The following is a 14,047-nucleotide window of genomic DNA, read 5'->3' as shown; positions in this document are numbered from 1 at the left end:
TGGCAACATAACTATGTAAGTCTTTAAACATAATGAAACAACATTTTAATAGTAAGCGCAATATATATCATAAGAAAAAAAAATCATAGCAAAAAAAATATCATGCATTTAAGGGTTAACAAAGAAGTTAGGAAAATATTTCGAAAACACCCACAATGCTAGGTTCTTCAACTATGCGCGGCAATATGCCCATTAGAGTGATGCAAAATTTGAAATTTTCGCTCCACAATACTTAAACGATTCCAAATCAGATCCTGACTAACCTCTCAAAATTTGAACCCATTTGGTGAGAAACTGAGATGGCACAAACGATTTGAAGTTTGTATGGGAATTACTATGGTAAAACCAAGATTTTTGTTCATGTCTATCTAATAATTCACCATATCGGTTTGCTTCGAAAACTTTCAACTGTACTTGTAGGAAATTTTCCCAGCTACAACTTTGCTATAGATCATTTTTTGATTAAATGCAAGGATCGAAAGTTATCAATGGTTCAATGCGCTGATGTCTTATGATCATGCTCAATCAACTGATCAGCAGGCAACATTGGTGTTTCTGGGGCGTTGAATAGGACACCAAAATCATGGCTACTATGTCACACTGCAAAATACAGTGTTGCCTACAGAGCAGCTGCTTGATCATGTCATAAGTTTATCAATCTCTTAAATAATTAATAACTTTTTCCTGTCTCGTTTTACATAGAAACGATCTGCAGCAAAGTTGTAGCTGAGAAAATTTTCTATAAGAATGGCTATAGAACTGTTTCGCAGCTCAATATGGAAAAAGACTAGAAGGCAATGAACAAAAAGTTGAGATTTCCCATAGTAATTTACATGTAAACTTCAAATGGTTTGTGCGAAGTCTGTTTCTAACCAAATGAGTTGTAACTTTTGGAGGCTAATCAGGACCCGATTTGAAACCATTTAAGCACTGTGGAGCGAAAAAGTCAAATTTTGCATCAGTCTAATGCCCATATCTGTCATATAATTTGCTACTACTACAAAATGGCCGTATGCTCTAGACACTTAGAAATACCTAATCGAACACCTGACGGAATCCATCTTTGACATAAAGGAGAAGACGCAAACAAACAGCTCATGTACAATTAAACCCAAGTAACACATAAAGCATCTTTTTGAAAAAGAATTAGAACGGCTCGTTGTATAAATGTATTATAGGTTGTCTTATACGGAGTTGAAAATACTTTTAAATAACGATCTGGCAATTGAAAGAAGGCTTTGCTGTTAGGCACCGCTTCGTGATTAACTCTCACCCCAGCAGGCCTGGGTTAAATCCCAGTCGGCGCCGCCGGGATGTTCTGAGGCATACCATCTCTGATCACGGAAGTAAATCCGGTGGTCCCCGGTTCATGAGTTGATGGTTCGATAGGTAGGGTCCAGGTGTGGGAGCTGCCTTCCTGGCGTCGGTAGCATTGGTGCTCAGCACGGAAAACAAGATCGACGGAAAACAAAATCAAGGAAAAAAAATTCTCTTTTGAAGTATTTCACAAATTTTACTATTTTGAAAAATTACACCGGAAACGCCTTGATCTTTGTTACAGAGCTTTTGTAGATGTTAATATTTTCGGGAGCAAATATTTCGTGAGAACATAACCTGAATACAGCCGATGAATAACAATAATATTCCCTGTCCAATTTCACGTTTCATGCGCAAACTTAATTATCATTATTTAAATCTCAACCGCTGAAAATCTCCTAAAGACAACATACCTCAAAAATTAAATTCAACCCCAATCTCAATACTTCCCACGCTTTTCTTCGTGATTGGAACTTTTGGCTTCAGTCTTTGCGCGTCTCTTTTTTTTTTTTTTTTTTTTTTTTTTTTTTTTAACTCTTTATTTGTTCCAAATTCAAAATAAATTACATTTCATTTTAACCTAGGTGCTCCAGTTACTGCAGTAACGTACCAGCCTTAATTGTTATGATATATATCTAAGTGTTTTTACATTGTTCATGTCTTGGCAATTCAGTATTTTAAACTGGTTTTTTAACCTGCATGTCAGTATAACAATTGATATCTTAAAACTAAAAACTAAAACTAAATCTTATCTAAGTATAAAGGGAATTAATCGTTGCAATTGAGGATTGCAACGATTTTTGCCTGAAATTATTAATTATTTTGTTGGACATTTGTGCTAAAGTCTCAACATTCGAAATTCTATGTACTTCGGTTGTACTGTACCAGGGAGGCAACTTCAAAATCATTTTCAGAATTTTGTTCTGAATCCTTTGAAGTGCTTTTTTCCTGGTAATGCAGCAACTAGACCATATTGGCACAGCGTAAAGCATGGCCGGTCTAAAAACTTGTTTAAATATTAGAAGTTTATTCGTCAGGCAAAGTTTGGATTTCCTGTTTATAAGAGGATACAAACATTTTATATATTTGTTACATTTGGCTTGAATGCCCTCAATGTGATCTTTAAAAGTTAATTTTTGGTCAAGTATTAATCCAAGATATTTCACTTGGTTTGACCAGGAAATTGGAACTCCGTTCATAGTGACTATGTGACTACTACTAGGTTTCAAAAACGAAGCTCTAGGCTTATGTGGAAATATTATAAGTTGAGTTTTGGAAGCGTTGGGAGAAATCTTCCATTTTTGTAAATAAGAAGAGAAAATATCTAAACTTTTCTGCAGTCTGCTGCAAATAACACGAAGACTTCTTCCTTTAGCGGAAATGCCTGTGTCATCAGCGAACAAAGATTTGTGGCAACCCTGAGGCAAATCAGGGAGGTCCGAAGTGAAAATGTTATACAATATAGGCCCAAGAATGCTACCCTGAGGAACTCCTGCCCTAACAGGTAGTCGATTAGATTTGGAATTATGATAATTTACTTGAAGAGTTCTGTCAGTTAAATAACTTTGAACTAATTTCATAATATAAAGTGGAAAATTAAACTTTTTCAATTTAGCAATCAAACCTTCATGCCAAACACTGTCGAATGCTTTTTCTATGTCTAGAAGAGCAACTCCAGTTGAGTGGCCTTCAGATTTGTTTGAACGAATTAAATTGTTAACTCTTAGGAGTTGATGAGTAGTTGAATGCCCATGGCGAAATCCAAACTGCTCATCTGCAAAAATTGAGTTCGTAGTGAAGCATCATTCTATTCAAAATTATCTTTTCAAAAAGTTTACTTATTGAAGAAAGCAAACTTATTGGACGGTAGCTAGAAGCTTCAGCTGGATTTTTATCCGGCTTCAAAATTGGAACAACTTTTGCATTTTTCCATTTATCAGGAAAGTATGCCAAATGGAAACATCTGTTAAATAATTTTACCAAGAAAGACAAGGTACTCTCTGGGAGTTTTTTGATGAGGATATAGAAAATTCCATCATCACCTGGAGCTTTCATATTTTGAAATTTTTTAGTTATAGACCTTACTTCGTCCAAATCAGTCCCCCAGGAATCATCAAAAATATTTTCCCGAGAGAAAATATTCAGAAAATCCCGAGCAACCTGATTCTCAATAGGACTAGTAAGACCCAAACTGAAATTATGGGAACTCTCGAATTGCTTAGCAAGTTTCTGAGCTTTTTCCAAATTTGTGATCAAAATTTTACCACCTTCTTTAAGCGCTGGAATAGGCTTTTGAGGTTTTTTCAAAATTTTTGTGAGTTTCCAAAAGGGTTTGGAACTCGGGTCTAATTTAGAAATATTATTTTCAAAAGTTTTGTTCCTCAGGGCAGAGAATCGCTTTTTAATTTGTTTTTGCAAATCCCGCCAGATAACTTTCATGGCAGGATCGCGTGTTCTTTGATATTGTCTCCTACGGACATTTTTAAGACGGATCAAGAGCTGAAGATCATCGTCTATTATAATTGAATCGAATTTAACCTCGCATTTTGGTACTGAGACAGCTCTTGCTTCAACTATAGAAGTAGTAAGAGATTCAAGAGCATAATTAATTTCATCTTTGGTTTGCAAAGGAATGTTTGGATCGAAGTTATATTCCATAAATGTTCGATACCGCTCCCAATTAGCTCTATGGTAATTGAAAGTAGAGCTGTTGGGATTACAAATTATTTCTTGGGATATTTCAAAAGTTACTGGAAGGTGATCAGAACCGAAGTCAGCATGGGTAACCAATTGGCTACAAAGTTGACATGAATCAGTTAAAACCAAATCAATAGTGGAGGGATTTCTTGCAGAAGAAAAGCATGTTGGGCTGTTTGGATATTGAATAGTGTAATAACCTGCAGAACAATCATCAAACAGAATATTACCATTGGAATTGCTTTGAGCATTATTCCATGAGCGGTGTTTTGCATTAAAATCACCAATAATGAAGAATTTAGACGTATGGACGTTCTGGAGGTCACCCTTGAGAAAATTCTTTTGCTGGCCTACGCATTGGAATGGCAAATAAGCAGCTATAAACGTAAGTTGTCCAAATTTTGTTTCAACAGAAACCCCCAAAGTTTCAAAAACTTTGGTTTCAAATGAAGAAAGAATTTTATGTTTGATTCGTCTATGAATAATGATGGCAACGCCACCACAGGGTCCATCAAGACGATCATTTCTATAAATCAAGTAATTTGCGTCCTTCTTAACCTTATGGGCAGGTTTAAGGAACGTTTCAGTTATAACGGCAATATGCACGTTATGAACTCTCAAAAAGTTAAATAGCTCGTCTTCATTATCTTTAAGAGATCGAGCATTCCAATTTACAATATTTAATGCTTTAAAATCCATTACTGAATTTTAAAGTCATGACAATATTATTTGCAAATTTTACTCCAGTTTGAATAGCATCAAACATGGAGTTAGATTTAAGCATATCAGAAATCATGTCAATTAATGAATTCTGTAAAAATTCCATTTTGGGGGCAGTAATGCTTCCTAAGTCAAAATTGTCAAAATTTCCGTTAGAACGTTGGTTAGTATTTTGATTTCTACCCGCTGCAATAGCAGCATAGGTAGCTCCATTAACTCGCTGAACATTGTTAGCAGCGAGGGGAGTAGGTACAGATGAAACATTTGAAGCAGGGGAGATATTTGTACCTACGGGTACGAATGTAGAATTTGTTCCTCGCTGACCGTTGTTAACAGCAGAGGAATTTGTACCTGGTCGGAAACGTGGAGCGTTTCCTACCTGTCGGTTAGAACGAGATTGTAGGATCGCTTTGCGAGTCTTACATTCCCAAAAATTGGATTTGTGGTTTTCACCACAATTTGAACATTTAAATTTCTTAGGATCTTCCTTCACAGGACAGTCGTCCTTTGCGTGAGAGGAATCACCACAATTCATGCATTTAGCTGGCATGTAGCAATTTTTAGTTCCGTGACCCCATCCCTGGCACTTACGGCACTGGGTGAGGTTTTGGAAATTTCCTCCAGTCTTCCTGAAGTGTTCCCACTTCACTCGGACATGGAGCATAAGGCTAGCTTTTTCTAAGGCCTTAAGGTTGTTTAGTTCACTAGACTTGAAGTGAACTAAATAAAAATCATTAGAAATCCCGTTGCGCGAATCGCCAGGACGGGATTTCATTTTCATTTTGATTACTTGGAGTGGCACAACTCCAAGTAATTTTGCCAGTTCATCTTTGATCTGATCCAGGGATTCACCACTGGGCAGTCCTTTCATGACAACCTTGAACACACGTTCAGTTTTGGTGTCGTAAGTAAAAAAATTGTGCTTCTTCTCAGTAAGATACTTGAGAAGACATTTAAATCCGTCCAAGGTTTCAGCCAATACACGGCATTCACCCCGACGTCCAATTTGTAGTGAAAACTTAACTTTCACGAAATTCAAAAGTTCCATGCGAAGAGCATGGAAATCGGTAGTGGTTATCACAATAGGGGGAATCTTTTCCTTCTTGGCATTAAGCCGGGAAAGTTTACTAGAATTTTTCTTGGATGATGGATCATTCTCATCATCCGTGAGCAAATCAAATTGATTACTCAAATTAATTTCATCAGAAGGGGGGTCAAGAGTTTGCCCCTTTCTTTTGCGTTTAGGCGCCATGGCGGCAGTAAATTTTTATCCAAATCGACTTCCAAGCAGATTACTATAAGAATCTGAAGGATCGAAGAGGAATTTTCCAAATCGATATCCAAGAAGGATTACCTCGGGTAGGGTCCAAACAAGGATCGAAGAGGAATAAGAGTTGAACGAGGTAGAAAATTTTTACAGGTTGAGCACTGAAAAGTGCTGTTTAAATTTGTTGTAGCTTTAGGAAGTAGTAACACTTCCTTAAGCAAAAAGCAAATAGATCCGCACGGCAAGAGAGCACGATGCGGACTGGTTTTGCGCGTCTCTTATTTATCGTCTCTGAGGCAGACATGCCAAATGTCAGTGCGGTACTATCTTTAGTTTTGTTTTGACAGCTGATTGTTATTGACGTGCTTGGGATCATGTTGAGTATGGATAAAAACAATTTTCGTTCTCTCATAAAACATTATTTTTTGAGATTCTAAATGGCGAACGAAACAATAATGGATAAATATTATGAGGCTAATGCTCCGTCAGATTACACCGTCAAATATTGGTTTCGAGAGTTTCGTGGTGGCCGCAACTCCACTACCGATCAAGTCCGCAGCGGCAGGCCCTCCGATGCGGTTACAGAGGACAATGTCAAAAATAATAATACATGAAATGGTGTTGGCTGACTGGAAGGTGAAGGTGCGCGAGCTAGCAGATACCGCAAAGATTAGTACTGAGCGCACCCGTCATATGTTGGGCGAGATTCTGCATATGAAAACAGTTAACCTTCCGCTGGGTGCCGCGCAAGCTCACTCCTGAAAGAGTGCTTGAACTTGCTGATGTGGAATCGGGTTGGGTTTTGGCGTCGATTGGTAACTGTTGATGAAACCTGGATCCACTATTACACCCCAGAGAACAGAATGAGTGCCCGGCAATGAACTCCGAAGCGGCCGAGGAAGGCTCGATGCGTTGGAAAGGTTATGGCGTCGGTTTTCTGGGATTGTCATTACATACTCTTCGTGGACTACCTCTAAAAAGGAAAAACCATCAACCGCGAGTATTATTGTGCATTATTGGAGCGATTGAAGGCCGAAATCGCTGCAAAACGGCCTCACATGAAGCGAAAAAAAAATTGTTTTTGCAAGACAACGCACAAGAGCGTCGCAACCACGGCTAAAATCAATGACTTACGGATCCAATTGCTTCCGCACCCACCGTATTCGCCCGATCTGGCTCCCTTAAGCTGGGTTTAGACTAGGCAAGTCATTTGATCAACTCAGTTGAATTCAAGTGGCTTGAAAAGTTGAGCCTGGAACAACTTTTTTTCAATTCAAGTGAGTTGATCAAGTCAGTTGAATGGCATGGTTTACACGTTCAATTCGCGTTCAAGTCAGTTGAATTCAACTGACTTGATCAATTGACTTGCCCTGTCTAAACCCAGCTTTAGACTATTTTCACTTCTCAAACCTCTAAAGATGGCTCATCAATAAAAAATTCAGCTCAGGTTAGGAAATCATCGATGCCGCGGAGGAGTATTTTGCAGACTTTCTGGAAAATTACTTTTCGGACGGGATCATGAAGTTGGAAAATCGCTGGAATAAGTGTATCGAGCTAAAAGGGACTATATTGAATAAAAAAAAATGATACGTTTTTTTGACGTAGGACTCATAATGGGAGGAGTCTTTGTAGCTTTTATACCACTTGGTTGCACATCATTCTGCTTTAACCTGAAAAGATATAAAAGAGCGCTGCTGTATGGCATTAGCCCAGTCTCAACGTCGACATTCGCTGCCAGACTGTTGAGCAGTTCAGTCGATTTTTATTCTCTCTCGTTTCGTTCGTTCGTTCGTTCGCAAATCGAATTAGCTCCGCGTTGTGTAGTGACGCTCTCGCTGACCCAGCCATGAGTAAGAAATCGCGCGGTAACGCGAGTGCCAGTTTACCGGAAAACAGCCTCTCCCAGGAGACGGCGCGACCACCGAGCCTGCCCAGAAGAAGCAAAAGATAACCCCATTGCCCGTCCCGACGGGCGTTGCGGACCCGCATCCGGGGCCTCCCGGAACTAAACGACCCAGAACTGAAGACAGCAGTGCCACCGCATCGGCAGCAAAAAAGCTGCTGAGCACCAATCCGTTCTCCGCCCTGCAGAACGGAGCCCAGCCGCAGTCGGACCCTGTGACGGTGCCGAAAAAAGTGAAGTTGCCACCCTTCTATGTGAAGGGCTTCCCTCCCGGGCTATGGGAAAAGCTGGATTACTACATTAAGGAGGGCCTTCGTTGCACCATTCAACGGTGCACGGAAGGCTACAAACTGATGGTCTCGGCCGAAAATTACTACAACGCAGTCCAGGCCCTCTTGGACAGGATGAAGCTGGAGTACTTCTCCCACGACGTCGAGGCCACCAAGCCGCTGAAAGTGGTGCTGCGTGGGCTCCACGACATGGACACCACCACCTTAATGGACGAGATTAAGGCGAACGGCCTCAAGCCGGTCGAAATCCACAAGATGACCCACAGCAAGGCAATCAAGTATCGTGACCAGCTCTACCTGGTCCATCTGCAGAAGAACTCCACAACCGTGAAGGATCTCCAGACGACACGCACACTGTTCCACATCGTAGTGAAGTGGGAGCGGTATAAGCCGACCCACCGTGGCGTAATTCAGTGCTCGAACTGCCTATTGTTCGAGCACGGCACCAGGAACTGCCGCATGGCCAGTCGCTGCATCAAATGCGGCAAAAACCACAAGATCGACGACTGCGACAGCATCGATGAAGCCGCTCCCACATGCGCCAACTGCGGTGCCGCCCACAAGGCCACGAGTAAGGCCTGTCCGAAGCGGGCCGAATACGCCGAGATCCGGAAGAAGGCCTCGTCCAACAACCAGCCCGGTCGCAAGAAGGTCCTGGAAAACAACGCGCAGAACTTTCCTCCGTTATCACCGGTCCAACCACGGCCAACTCCAGTGTTGGCGCCGCTCCCGCTCAACCAACAGTTGGCTGCTGCCCAGTCGGCTGCCGCTGCAGTACCCGGTCAAGCCTCCAGCCCATCGACGGATCCCCCTGCTCCGGGATTGGCCGGTACAACCGGCGAAGCATCCGACGATTCTCCGCTGTCAACGGATGAGATCGTCACACTGCTGGCCCAGGCCATCATCATCAAGCGCTACAAGAACACAACAGCTCCAAGCTATCATCTCCTTCGTCGCTAATTATGGACTGCTGGCTGCCCGACCACAGCATTGTCCGGCTTGATCGCACCAGCTCCAGGGGGGGCGATGTCGCGGTCATCATCAAGAAAGGCATCAAGTACTGCACCCTACCCCACTACCGCACTTCCATCATCGAGGCCGTCGGCGTAGAGGTGGAAACATCGACCGGAAACGTCCGGTTCATCGCCGCCTACTGCCCCCGGCAATGTACCGTTAGCAATGGTACAGCACATCAGTTCAAGAACGACCTTGCCATCATAACCCGCACCAATGCCCGCTTCGTAATCGGAGGGGACCTGAACGCCCGGCACGAGGCCTGGCGAAACTACCAGCAGAACCAGAACGGCCGCCTATTATTCGACCATTCCCAGCATGGTCTCTATTCCGTCTGGTTTCCGGACGAACCAACCTTCACATCACCGGCGGGCAACCCATCGACGCTGGACCTGTTCTTGGCAAACATTGGATTAGCCAAGCCGGTTGCCGTCAACGACCTGAGTTCGGACCACGAACCGGTGCTGACCGAGCTGGGCTGCAACGTGGCCCCTGCACCGTGCCTGCGGAAGGACTACCATCGAGTCAACTGGGTCCAGTTTCGGCGCGTGGTCGACCGCCACATCGTCGACAACCCACCGCTCGACACAGTGGAGGACATCGACCGGGCCCTGGAGGGTCTCCATTAAGCCATATCCGTGGCTGACGAAGAGTGCGTTCGACGAGTTCCTGTGAGGGGTAAGTTTCAAGCAATTGATTCCCACACCAAACTCTTGATTCGGCTCAGAAATGTTCGTAGACGCCAGTTCCAGCGGACTGGGGATCTGCAGCGTAAATACGAAATGGTCGATCTGAATCGGCAGATCGCTTCCAGAATGGTCTCAATCCGGAACGAGAGTTTCGAGCGGCTCGTTCAGAACCTGGACGACCGTTCCAGACCATTCTGGAAGGTTGCCAAGGTGCTGAAGTTTCACCCCAAGCCCATTCCACCACTTAGAGTCAATGACGAACGGCTTATCACCAACGAAGAGAAAGCCAATGCGATTGGGGAGCACATTGCCCAGTCGCATTTGCTTGGCTGCAAAATCCCAAGTCCACTCGAGCACCAGGTTGCGCAGTGCGTTCAGACGTTAGATGCCTCCCCTTGTACCGCCCCTCCAGAAGAACGGATTACAGAGGAACAAATTTGCTCAGCGCTGAAACACAGTAAGAACATGAAGGCTCCCGGGTTTGACGGAATATTCAACCTAGAGTTGAAAAATCTCAGCGCGAGGGTGCACTCGCAGCTGGCTGCCATCCTCAACAGGTACCTGGAGCTGCACTACTTTCCAAGCATCTGGAAGGTGGCAAAAATCATCCCGATCCGCAAACCTGGGAAAGACCCTTCACTACCGTCAAGCTACAGACCGATTAGCCTGCTCTCAGCACTGAGCAAGCTGTTCGAAAAATTGATCCTCAGCTGACTAAACAAGTTTGTGGAGGAACATGACATTCTTCTTCCGGAACAGTTCGGGTTCCGCAAGGGGCATTCCACCAATCATCAGCTAGTGCGGGTGATGAATAACATCCGAAGTAACAAAGCTGTATCCAAGTCCACAGCCATGGCTTTGTTAGACGTCGAAAAGGCGTTTGACAATGTCTGGCACGACGGACTTATATACAAGCTTTGTAACTCGAACTTTCCACCATACCTTGTGAAAATCACCCGTAACTACCTCCAACAAAGGTCGTTCAGGGTGTCGTTGAATAGTTCCCTTTCGGGACAATTTCCGATCCCAGCTGGTGTTCCGCAAGGGAGTCTGCTGGGACCACTGCTTTACAGCATCTACACGTCAGACATCCCTCCTCTAGGAGACGGTTGCGTGTCCTTCCTGTTCGCAGATGACACCGCGATAGCCGTCAAGGGTAGGATGCCTCGTGAAATTACGAACAAGCTCCAACGATGCCTTGACACCTTTACTGATTATGCCACCACGTGGAAAATCAAAATCAACGCCTCGAAAACCCAAGCGATCATGTTCCTTCACAGACAATCACCAAAACTTAAACCGTCTCCCTCCTGTACCATATTAATGGATGGTACAAGGGTCGAGTGGTCCGCTGATGTTACTTATCTCGGGATGTTGTTCGATGAGAAGCTCCTGTTCCGCTCGCACATAGAGAAAACCCTAGTTAAGTGCTCCGCCTTGGTTAGGTGTTTGTATCCGCTCATTTGCCGCAGATCCCGCCTCTCAAGGCAAAACAAACTGGCTGTCTACAAACAGATCATAGCCCCCGCGATCTTCTATGCCGCCCCGGTGTGGGAATCGTGCGCTCAGACCCACAGGAACAAAATCCAGGTTGCACAGAATAGAGTGTTGAGGATGATCCTAGATCGTCCATTCGACACAAGAATAGCAGACCTCCATCAAGAGGCAGAAATTCCCAAAATAGATTCCAAAATTAAGGATATGACAACTAAATTTATCCAAAAATGCAATCTTTCTGAACATGCTTTAATAAGTAATTTGTACATAGCAGGTTAAGTGTATATAGTAGATTAGGTTAGTTTTAAGCTGTAAATAGTAGTATTAAGTAGTTTCTCTTCAAATTCTAAAAACAAAACGAACCAATCCCACCAAGGTGGTCGACCGTGTACTAAGTCTAGGACTAATTCTGTAAAACAAATTTTGAATTTTGCCCATACCTAAAGATGAAGAAAGCAATTAAATCACTTAGACAAATGTACATGGTAATCATCCAAGTTGAACTGAAATAAAGATCAAAAACAAAAAGATCATGGCATTAGCTCATTTTCGCTTCGGACGGCGTGGTAAACAGCAATATCAGCAGTCGGAAGGTGGTGGCTAGTCCACTCCTTCACACCTAACAAGCAACAATTGACTGGTCGTGGCAAAGGAGGAAAGGTCTGGTAAATGAGGCGCCAAGCGTCATCGCAAAGTTCTTCGAGATAACCGCCATCGGTCGTCTGGCTCGCCGTGGTGGTGTCAAACGTATCTTCGGTCTGATCTAGAAGGTGTGCTGAAGGTGTTCCTGGAAAATGAGGTCCGTGATGCTGTCACCTACACTAAACACGCCAAGCGTAAGTAGCCATGGATGTCCTCTTCAATAAAACTGCCCTTTTCAGGGCCATCAAGCTTACATCAGTAAGGAGTTGGAGTAGAATTTATCTGTGCTTGTTTGTCCATATTCAGAACCACAAGCTCCCAACGACCACACGAAATGCTCTCCAGAGTTGTAATCATGTACCTAACGAAACTTGGAAGCAGGATTGCAATTGATTTTGATCGATTCTCTTAATCAACTTTCTCTTTGAAAAAAATTACTACAAATTTGGTACGCCTACAATTCAAAAACGGAAAGAGTTGAGATAATAGATAATTGATCAATTAAAAGAACTAAATGCTCTTCACATTTATTCCGTCCACTAGCGATCCGACGTCCAGCTTCCGTTCGTGCCCAGGCACAGACCCTTCTACTTTTTTATTATAAAGCCACCGAGAAATATCATTCTTATGCAAGACAACGTCTGCTGGGTTAGCTAGTAGTTATTAAAAATAAAATAAAGGTTGAAAGCATTGGCCTTGGAACAATGTTATTAAAATATCTTCACATTATATTCCATTGTACGATTACTGTTTTTATTTATAATTTAATTGTATCAGTTTACTGTCATACAGCTAGTATTTCCAAACAGGGTGCCTTCCATTCATTTTGACTAAAAAAATGTTTTAAGAAATTATGGAATAATAAGATATTATGAAAATATTTTGATTATGTAAACCACAAGAAAAGATTGTTAAGCTTATGTTTGACACATAATACCTGCCAATTTTGCTACATGAGAGTCGCAATAAGCGATTTTGTAATTTATCTCACCCACTCTTCGCTCTTCACTCTTCGCGAAGAGGCGATCAGAAAAACGCTCATTGTGACTCTGTCAAAGCTAAATTTGCAGGTTTGATGTGTGAAACACAAACTTTACAATCTTTTCTTATTACTTACACATACAAAATATCATCATAATATCCTATTATTCCATAATTTCATAAAACATTTTTTTAGTCAAAATGAATGGAAGGCACCCTGTTTCCAAATATGAACAAGAATCTTTATTAAAAATGTGTGAAATATCTGCTAAAAAAATTATAATCCCAAGATTTTTGTTTGCTTAAAAGTGCTTAACATTTTGGTGCAATTTTTACTATTATTCGTTTATGCAATAGTTGTACTTTGTTTGAATAGGAGTTGGAGTCGGAATCGATCGATTTTCATCCGTCTTCACAGCCATGGTTTCGATTCACTTATCCGGGAGAATATAATTTTATATAAAATATATTCTAATGAAAAAGGCCTACCGTGTCTGACCCTATCTTGACAAATAACACCTTTACCGCCTTTACACCTTGCCACACACTTTGCAATAAGGCTCCTCAAAAATATCCGTTCTCCACCTGTAAGAATACACCGCTAGACTGCAGCATCAAATGTATTTATTAACCTAACCTTGATCCCCAGAAGAGTTAAGCCTACTCAAGTTTACTCTCGCCTAGAATGGGTACCTACCTACCTACTTTTGCTGCATTACTGCAGCACTGGAGAAAGGGATGAATGGATCCCATTTGATACACCATTTTCCTTGAGCTTTTGCCCCGAAAGGATGAAAAAAAAAATGCGGCTAGGCACAACTCACTCGAAAGAATCAAATTAAAACAAACCCCATCTCACTTGCGTCGGTAAGCATGGTGGCTAAAAGACGGCTTTACGATTCAACGACGAGACGGTTCTGGGAAATCCCCAAATTTCGTGCCTCAAGAACGGGAAAACAAGCTACCACAGCAACAAAAGTAGGTAGGCGATGGACAAATCTTGCACATGTTTGCCAAATGAGATGTGGAA

The 14,047-nt window shown here is 42.4% G+C and overlaps 2 protein-coding genes across 8 annotated transcripts in view; one reads left to right on the top strand and one right to left on the bottom strand.

Annotated features, from left to right (window-relative positions):
* LOC135709868 (dual specificity calcium/calmodulin-dependent 3',5'-cyclic nucleotide phosphodiesterase 1-like) overlaps positions 1-14,047 on the bottom strand; it is a 714,199-nt gene that overhangs the window by 298,435 nt on the left and 401,717 nt on the right. The window lies entirely within an intron of this gene.
* The window catches only part of LOC135709870 (maltase 2-like), a 39,040-nt gene that overhangs the window by 928 nt on the left and 24,065 nt on the right, over positions 1-14,047 (top strand). The gene's annotated exons all lie outside the window — the stretch shown is intronic.

Source organism: Ochlerotatus camptorhynchus, unplaced genomic scaffold (genome assembly GCF_037179485.1).
Source record: "Ochlerotatus camptorhynchus isolate MF236.1 unplaced genomic scaffold, CSIRO-AGI_Acam_v1.1 ptg000367l, whole genome shotgun sequence".
Taxonomy (NCBI): domain Eukaryota; kingdom Metazoa; phylum Arthropoda; class Insecta; order Diptera; family Culicidae; genus Ochlerotatus; species Ochlerotatus camptorhynchus.
This window is presented reverse-complemented; position numbering and strand designations above follow the sequence as displayed.